This window comes from Lithobates pipiens, unplaced genomic scaffold, assembly GCF_037356315.1.
Source record: "Lithobates pipiens isolate NorthernLeopardFrog02 unplaced genomic scaffold, aLitPip1_a1.2 Scaffold_8, whole genome shotgun sequence".
Taxonomy (NCBI): Eukaryota; Metazoa; Chordata; class Amphibia; order Anura; family Ranidae; genus Lithobates; species Lithobates pipiens.
The window spans coordinates 673,829,513-673,838,955 of NW_027507903.1; the positions used below are offsets into that span (position 1 = coordinate 673,829,513).

Genomic DNA, 9,443 nt, shown 5'->3' on the forward strand with positions numbered 1-9,443 from the left:
ACTTGCATTGGACTATCATAGAGCAGATTTTCACTTCCAAAAAATGCTCTCTAATTAGCCCTCATTTCGGTATTTTCTATAGAGCCGGGTAAAAAAGACACTGGAGTTAAAATTAGTGATATTTGCAGGTCTGAGCATGCTCAGTTGTGTTGGCACCTAGTTGTCCAAAACAGGGAATTTTTCACTTGTCAGACTTTTACAGATATTTCAGTGTAGAAATCACTTTTCCTGGCCAGCCTCACGTCAGCACACAATGGGTTAACCCCTTCCTCCAGTCTCTCAGTAGCACCTTCTCTTAGCTGATAAAAGGGAGCCCCTCCTCATCTGCCCTTGTTCCTTTTTTTTGGTCGGACTCCAGGCCACCATGCTTGTGGATTAGACTACACCCCCCTACCGAACCTACCCACCCAGGTTCAAGCCTCTACTGGGATCGGAAGGTCCAGAACAATAAAGGTAGTTCCTTTTATCACACTGGACGCTCTATGTGCAGGAGCCATGTGGGCATACTAAGGCTTAAAGAGCTTACCATTTTTAGGCTGTGGTATTGCTGTAGTATTGTGCTTTCCTTTCCTGCTTCCTAGGGGCTGTGCCAGCCGCCTCCCCTGTGTTTTCTGTTGGTGATGACCTCACAGGGGGGCGGGGCTGTGGGGCTATAAAGCCTGGAGAGCCAGAAGCTCCAGTGCTGTTTTCCACAGCTAGTGAGAGAGGTGTATTGGTGAGTTTTCCTTCACAGAGGGGGAGGGGTGGCTGGGCTGTGTCAGTGTTTACTGAGCCATGTTCACAAACTGCATTGCACCATGTGTTTACAGCTTTTCAGATACCCTACAAATCTGCTGCCACCCTGAGTGACTCCATATCCAGTATTAAGGTAAAGTTATTTCTTTTAAAGGCCAGTAAAAAAAAAAAAAAAGCAATAGAATAGGACTTCTTTTTTCTTATTTCTATATCCTGTCTTTTGTTGCTGTAGTATGAGCTCACCACGGCCCCAAAGTGCACGAAGATCGTCGGAAAGGTAGGAGGGGTCTACGGGGGCCACAAAACAAAAGAGTACAACACCAGCCTAATAAGGTGTTTTGTCTTTATAGGAGCAGAAGTCCTAAAAAAAGACAGTCACGGAAGATAAAGTCCCGCCACCGTTCAAAATCTCCGCATGCATCGGGGTCACGCACAGGACATAGACCCCAAGCAATGGGCAGTCCAAGCTGCAAAAATGCTCAGAAAGCTAGGGCGGCAGAACCAAGTGCGACAAGAGGCCGTCCCACCGAAGGCCTCTGCTGGGCTTGTTCAGCGCCATCCGCCCTGAAAAGCTCTTGTGCGCAGAATGCATTAGAGATGTTGCCACAGATAGAGAAACAGAGGCACGTAGGATAAAGGACTATATTCAGGAGGCGGTGACAGAGAGTATGCAGACGGTCGCAGGCGTAAGTGCCTCCGGGACTAAGCCTAGAGCCATGAACGCATCTAAGCAGAAGCGCAACTCATCACCAAGGCTTGAAATATCTTCGGAAGATTCTTCAGACTCTGATGAACCGTCTGAATATTTGTTCAACTTCCAACTCATAGACCCTTACATTGTAGCAGTGAAGGAGGCCATAGACTGGGATCAAGACACTCAGCCTCCGGAAAAAATTAAGAGATATTTCCCTAACTTGAAAAGGCAAGGGGCAACCTTCCCGGTCATGATGGAGGTCAGTGAATTGTTCGATGAGGAATGGGGAAAGCCGGAAAGGAAGGCGAACATACAAAATCGCTTTTTAAGATTATATCCATTTAACACCCCAGATGCTGCCTTTTGGGAGTCACCTCCAGGGGTAGATGCGGCCTTGCAGCGCCTAGCAAGGCAGGTGTCCCTGCCATTGCAGGATTCTACAACCTTCAGAGACCCAATGGACAGACGCACAGACACAGATCTAAATAAGATCTATTTAACTGCTGGAGCAGCTTGTAGCCCGGCCATAGCCCTAACCTCGATCTCCAGAGCTCTGAAGGTCTGGGTCACAAATGTGGAGATGGCCCTGAAGTCTGACGTAGAGATGGCCAGAATCATTTCAGCAATGGAGGAACTTTATCTCTCAGCTGCCTTTTTGGCAGAAGCCTCTATAGACCTAGTAAAACTGCTTGCAAGAATTATGACTTTCAGTAACGGCGAAAAGGGCCCTCTGGTTACGCCATTGGGTGGCAGACAGTGCCTCAAAACAGGCACTTTTGTAACATTCCATACAAGGGCAAGATGCTTTTCGGGGACACCCTGGAGGAAGCTATTAAACGAGTTACTGGAGGGAAGTCTGGGCTGCTACCACAGAGACCCAAAAGGAGACAGCAAACCACTCGGTCAGGTCAATCAGAGTTCAGAAGGGTGCAGGAGGCCAGGTCATATAGACCAGGCCGAGAATATACAAGACCCCAATGGAGAGGCTCACAAAGCTCCTTTCTTCGGAATGTGAAGGCTAAGGCCGCTCAGACCGCTAAAAAACCGGAGAAGTCTTTTTGACGGGTTGACCGCCCATCACCCCCGGGTAGGTGCCAGGTTGGCATCCTTTTGGAAGGTATGGGCGGAGAAGGTCAAGGACCAATGGGTCCAGAAAACAGTCAAGCGAGGGTACAAGATAATGTTTCGAGAAAAAACACCGGACATCTTTGTCCAGACAGAATGGCCACAAGATCAGAAGAAACAAAGGTGCTTGCAAGAATATGTGACCGAATTACTTCAGTAAGAGGCAATCTTGCCGGTTCCTCTAAAACAGCAGGGAACAGGGGTTTACTCCCCAATTTTTCTGGTGCCCAAAGCGTCTGGAGATCTCAGACCGGTCTTAGACCTAAGATCTCTAAACCACTACATCGATCCCAAGACATTCAAGATGGAATCAATATTTACAATTATATCAATTCTGCAACCAGGGGACTGGCTAATATCAGTCGATTTAGCAGATGCCTACCTTCATGTCCCAATCAACAGGCATCACCAAAGATATCTGAGATTCATGGTAGGGGAAGATCATTTCTAGTTCAAATGTCTTCCCTTCGGAATCAGCACAGCACCTCGAGTCTTTTCCAAGATCTTGCTTGCTACCATCGCTGTTATACGGTTGAGGGGCATAAAATGTTTCCACTACTTGGACGACATCTTGGTAGTGGCCCGTGCAAGCGAAGAGTTAGCAGCACAAGGCAAAGTGGTGCTGAAAATTCTTTTCGAATTTGGCTGGATTATCAACAAGCAGAAGAGCCAGTTGATTCCCTCCCAAGAGATGGAGTACCTAGGGCTTGCTTTCAACACAAGCAAAGGGCAGGTCTCGCTACCACATCGCAAGATAGCCGAGCTAGTAGCCTGTGTGAACAGCGTGATGGAGTCCTCGTCGCTGTCAGTGAGGGACTGTATGACGCTTCTTGGAATGTTTACCGCAGCAACCCCAGCTGTTCCCTGGGCAAGATTCCATACAAGGGCATTCCAAACGGCATTTCTGAACCAGTGGGATGGCGTATCACTCCACCAAAAAATATTCATACCAAGGCAGATCCGCCAGGGCTTGGTGTGGTGGATAGCGCCAGGAACTCTGTCACGGGGCATGCCTCTCAGCCCCGGGGATTGGATCCAAATAACCTCAGATGCCAGTCTCTGGGGCTGGGGTGCTCACTGCCTCGGCAGATGGGTTCAAGGCAAATGGAGCAGGAGGGAGACCAGACACTCCAACCTTTTGGAGTTACAAGCAGCATACCTAGCCCTACGGGCATTCGAGAGCCTGATTCAGGGATCTCGGGTCAAGCTTATGTTGGACAACCAGACGGCAGTTGCTTATATAACCAATCAAGGAGGAACCAAGAGCTTGCCGCTGCTGCAGTTGGCAACCGAGATATTCTCCTGGGCTGAGGCACATGTGGAAGCCTTGACGGCAGCATACATTCCGAGCAGTCAAAACTACATAGCCGACCATCTGAGTCGGGATTTCCCCAACAAAAACGAGTGGGCACTCAACAAGGACTATCTGAGAACAATCTTTTACAGGTGGGGTACACCCTCGATAGATTTGATGGCGACCCCAGCGAATGCACAGATACCCCAGTTCGTGTCAAGATTCCACTGCAACGAAGCGCTAGCTCAAGATGCCTTCTCAATCCCGTGGGAATTTCCCCTAGTCTACGTTTTCCCACCGGTACCTCTGATAATGAAAACCATATTAAAGATTGCAAGGGAGAACGTCCATGCAATTGCAATCCTACCCTTCTGGCCACGAAGGCCATGGTTCCCACTGCTCCTGCAGATGGCGGCAGTTTCCCCAATATGGCTGCCGCATGAAGAGGGACCTTCTACAGCAGGACCAATGGTGTCACCCCAACCCAGACAGATTGCAACTGACAGCATGGCTGTTGAATCAGCCAGACTGCAGTCTCAGGGCATCTCAGAGGAGGTAATCTCGACACTATTGAAGTCAAGAAGGGCTACAACTAATGCCACATACACCAGGATTTGGAGAAAATTTACAGAATTCGCCTTACAACAAAATTTCTCCCCATTGTCCGCAAACATTGCGCAGGTGCTGGAGTTTTTACAGTCAGCTTTTAACTATGGGCTTAGCATACAACACCATAAAGGTGCAGGTGTCAGCCTTGTCTTGCTTTACAGGCCACAAATGGGCAGACGAGCCGCTATTAAAGCAATTTCTTAGAGCGGCCATAAGAATAAGACCACCAAGGAAGTCCCTGTTCCCAGCCTAGGACTTGGGCACAGTGCTAAAAGCTTTGCTCCAACATCCATTCGTGCTTGCAGAGACATGCCCACTATGGTTCCTGACAGTCAAGCTGATTTTCCTCACAGCCATAACATCAGCAAGGAGAGTTTCAGAGCTGGCAGCTCTATCTTGCAAAGATCCCTTTTGCATCATTCTCCCAGACAAAGTGATCCTAAGGCCCTCGCCAGCATTAACCCCTAAGGTGGTTTCCAAGTTCCATGTAAATTGGAAGGCGGACCTACCCAGCTTCACACAACCACCGAGACAAACGGGGGAACTAGATCTCAGACCGTTGGACATGGTCAACTTATTTTCAACCTACTTAGACCGCTCTCTACAGATGTGCAAAACAGATACCTTGTTCATCCTGCCATCAGGACCTAGAAGAGGAGAAGCGGCATCAGCTAGAACCATAGCTACCTGGATCACCAAGGTGATAAGCCTCACATATGAGAAACAGAGACTGACTCCTCCACAAGTTATTAGAGCTCATTCTACAAGAGGGGTGGCAGCCTCATGGGCAGCTTCTGCTAAAATATCGGTTGAAGACATACATATGCAGGACCACTAGTTGGAGCTCCTGCGAAACCTTCACAAGACATTACAGTTTAGATGTCACAGCGGCTAGTGCATCAAATTTTGGAAGCGCAGTGGTGTCAGCACCCTTCCAATCAAAATAAAATATTCACTAAAGCAGTATTACCAGTTGTTTTTCAACTCTTTTTGTTATCCCACCCTATATCAGCTAAATCAAATCCCATTGTGTGCTGACGTGAGGCTGGCCAGGAAAACGGAAAATTGTTACCAATACTTACTGTAATTTTCCTTTCCTGGCCTGCCCTCACGTCAGCACAATCTTTTTCCCCTCCCTACAAGCCTTTCGTCCGCTAGTAATGGAACAAGGGCAGGGGAGGAGGGGCTCCCTTTTATCAGCTAAGAGAAGGTGGTACTGAGAGACTGGAGGAAGGGGTTAACCCATTGTGTGCTGACGTGAGGGCAGGCCAGGAAAGGAAAATTACAGTAAGTATTGGTAACAATTTTCCGTTTTTCACACAGTTTAAAAGCAGATTATCTTTAAATAATATACCGCATATTTCACTACAATTTAGCTAATTATATCATGCTCTAAACATTATTTCCATGTGCAATTCTCCAGGTTTTAGCAGTGTAAGGGTTCGGGCGCTATTCGGATTTAGGGAACTATAGTAAATTCGATTTTTGGAGTATTTTCTCACCAGCAGTATAGTGAATACAATTTTTGCGTGAATTCATGCTAATTAGCATTAATTAGCACCGCTTCGCTATAGTAAATGACCCCCTTTGCTACAATGTAAGCATCTGTGGGGCATCCTCAAACAGAATATAGAGGAGCGCAAGGTCTTTAACATCCGCCAGCTCCGTGATGTCATCATGAAGGAGAGGAAGAGGACTCCAGTGGTGACCTGTGAAGCTCTGGTGACCTCCATGCCCAAGAGGGTTAAGGCAGTGCTGGAAAATAATGGTGGCCACACAAAATATTGTCACTTGGGGCCAAATTTTGACATTTTCACTTAGGGGTGTACTCACTTACGTTGCCAGATGTTTAGACATTAATGGCTGTGTGTTGAGTTATTTTGAGGGGACAGTAAATTTAAACTGTTATACAAGCTGTACACTCACTACTTTACATTGTAGCCAAGTGTCATTTCTTCAGTGTTGTCACATGAAAAGATTTACAAAAATGTGAGGGGTGTACTAACTTTCGTGAGACACTGTATATACAGTGTCTTGAAAAAGTATTCATACCCCTGGAAATTTTCCACATTTTTTCATGTTACAACTGTAGCGGGGTTGCATTGTCAAGGAGCTGCAGGCTTTAATCCCCCCGCACTGACATCATGGAGACTTACAGGGGACACTGGAGTGGCTGTGTTGTGGGTGGCTGCGGGTCCCCCCCCCCACACTTGGAGCGCTGACACAGCAGAAGAGTGGAGCTGTTGTGAGGAGAAGGGAGGAGGGGAAGCTGGGGGTGCGTGTACCCCTCTCCCACCTGCCGCTCAGTCTGTCACCCCCCCTTCTGTCAAATAGCTGGGGGGAAGAGGATAGAACGGTGCTCCCGGGGATCACCGCCCACTCTGTTTCTCCTTCCTCTCCATTGGCTGCGGTGACGGACCAATAACAGCCAAGAGGGGAGCATCATGGGACATGAAGTCCCAGAGACAATGCATTCCCTCTGGGAGAATCTTATGATCTCCCCTTTGTAGGTTTTCCCCTTGTTTGGCATCTGCAGGCTCTGTCCTCAACCCTCGGTTCTGTTTCTTTTGGGGCTGCCCTATAGCCAAGTCTGGATGTTTTTTTCGGTGGACCCGATGCACGGTCGTATGGACGCCCAGGGCTTTATGCCCATTTTGTGTCCCCTTTTTCGGCTGGCCTGATCAATCCGGTTCCTGGCTCAACCTCTCTGCATGCACCTTTGGCTTTGCCATTGGTGCATGGCTCTGGCCACCTCCATCTGATCACGCCTCTTTTCCTTGGCCTGATCTGTTTGTGTCATGCTGCCTGCGTCATTTGACGCTGATCGCTTTGACCCATGGGTATTGTAGGCAGCCATGGTTCCGGACACAGGCGCATGCGCAGTGGACTTCTTCATCCGCAATCGCTAGGTGATGTCAGACACCGAGTGAGCGTGGGGGGGGGGGGGGGATTTAATGCCGGTGTTCTGCCTAATAGTGTCCGGCCATCCATATGTGTCCGCTCCGTACTGCGCATGCGCAGTACGGAGCAGACGAAGCTTCGGAAAATTTCCGAAGCTGAACGGCGCCTGCGCCGTGAGTGGAGGAGGTAGCCCCACTAGCCAAGTGGACATAGGGTTTAGAATTTTAGAGGGCCCCTCGCGGGCGAGCTTCGCTCGCCACGCTTCGGGCTCGGCCTCGCTGCGCTCGGCTCTTTTTTATTCTAACTCTATGTCCACTTGGATAGTGGGGATAGAACCTGGACTCACGGCGCAGGCGCCGTTCGTCCTCGGCAATTTTCGGAATCTGTGCTCCTGTGTACTGCGCATGCGCAGTACGCAGGGGACAGCATCTGATGGAGGACCCTATTTCACAAGACACCGGCCAGTCCATTGATCACTCGGCTGGAAATTAGGGGTGACCATATCTCTTTGGTCCCGACGCGCAGGTAAAAATATTTTGCCTTAGGCTACTAACTTTATATTGTTTTCATTGGTGCATACTACGCGTTGACTTCTCTTTGAGAACTTTTCCTAAATTACCTTTATGATGTTCTAATATGCATGATTGCACCCTATTTAAAGCCAGCATATTGTCTATGTTTGTCTTTAAACATTTTTGAGCCAAGTGGCATTTTTTTAAAGTGCTTCATGCTGCAGCTCAATATAGTGGTCCATTTGAAACTTTTTTTATGGACTATCTATTGTATTGACTCTGAAAGAAATTTGCAAATAACATAACAATATCTTCCTCCTAATGATGGTTAATTTTGCATTTTAGTATTCATTAAGTTGAACGCTTATGAATTGGGAAAACTTTTGGTCTCTTCTATATATCCGCATCGGTACCAAGGCACCCCTAAACCCATGCATTTCTCATTTATGAGCATAGTAAGTTTTTATTAGAGCTTCACTCTGTTGGACTTACACTTGTTTGTTTCTGTTTAGAATATACATATATTTACTTTTTTATTTCTTACTTTTTCAGCTGTTTTTTTTATTTACTCCCTGCAACTGTGAATGGTCTCCCCTATACCATCCGCTAGCTGGGGCTTTTTTTGATCTTTTCCTCTGTCTCCCTAACCTGGGGAGGCATTTTAGTCCCAGAATTCCTTCCATCTGGTGGTTCTGGACTGATAGAGGTATGTGCTGTGCGTTTTCTGGAGGTCATGACATCTTTTTCTTTGCGTTTCATGTATTCTCATATTTATTTTTATTTCTTCTTATGTTAGAGCTGGATTACTATTGTGGTGGTCTCACAATGGCCCCTGAGGAAGCCATCACTGGCAAAACATGTTGTGAATCAACACTCACCTGTGACCACTTTTTCCTTCTTTGGGCCTCCAGAAACCCAATACTTGTACTGTATGTATATGCTCTACTAAAGATTTTAACCATTTTTTCTATATTCTGATTGTTGCTGTTTGCCTTTTGTATTAATTAAAATAAATTATATTTTCATTTAATATGTTGTGATTTAGTTGTTGTCAGCACCGTTATAATCCCATCCCCCCAACATTTACTTTTATTTATATACACACACACACATATATAAAACAAAAGATTTAAAGTTTTTTTCATTGTTGCCCTTTAAGTTTTATTAAAAGAGCTGCTCCCTGTTGAAAGATATTTATTTATTTATTTGCATTGATGTATGTGCCCTGTGGCCAGAAAGGCCAGGAAGACCAAAAAAAAAGATTAGGGGCCCATGAACTTTTCTTGGGTTTGTCACTATGATTGGAATTTGCAGATTTGAGGCTGGGCTTTTCTTTGTTTCCTCCAAGCCCAACCCAATCCACTCATCACTACGCTCATAATTTCAGAAATGTGACATGCGTGGTTTTACAAGAAATTAACTTTATACTGAAAGTGGTTGTAAACCCTTACAGACCACTTTGACCTACAGGTAAGCCTAGATTAAGGCTTACCTGTAGGTGCAAGAAATATCTCCTAAACCTACATGATTTAGGATATATTTGCAAAAGACAATCACCGCTGTGTACAGCGCA

At 46.7% G+C, this 9,443-nt stretch overlaps 1 long non-coding RNA gene across 2 annotated transcripts; it reads left to right on the top strand.

Annotated features, from left to right (window-relative positions):
* Nucleotides 1-6,445: 6,445 nt before the first annotated feature.
* Nucleotides 6,446-8,900, top strand: LOC143964289 (uncharacterized). 2 transcript variants are annotated; one of them, XR_013271113.1, is made up of 3 exons: nucleotides 6,446-7,366; nucleotides 8,216-8,576; nucleotides 8,667-8,900. It is a non-coding gene; the product is annotated as an uncharacterized LOC143964289 (long non-coding RNA). The 2 variants fall into 2 exon arrangements; XR_013271112.1 differs by lacking the exon at nucleotides 6,446-7,366 and adding an exon at nucleotides 7,813-7,883.
* Nucleotides 8,901-9,443: the final 543 nt, after the last annotated feature.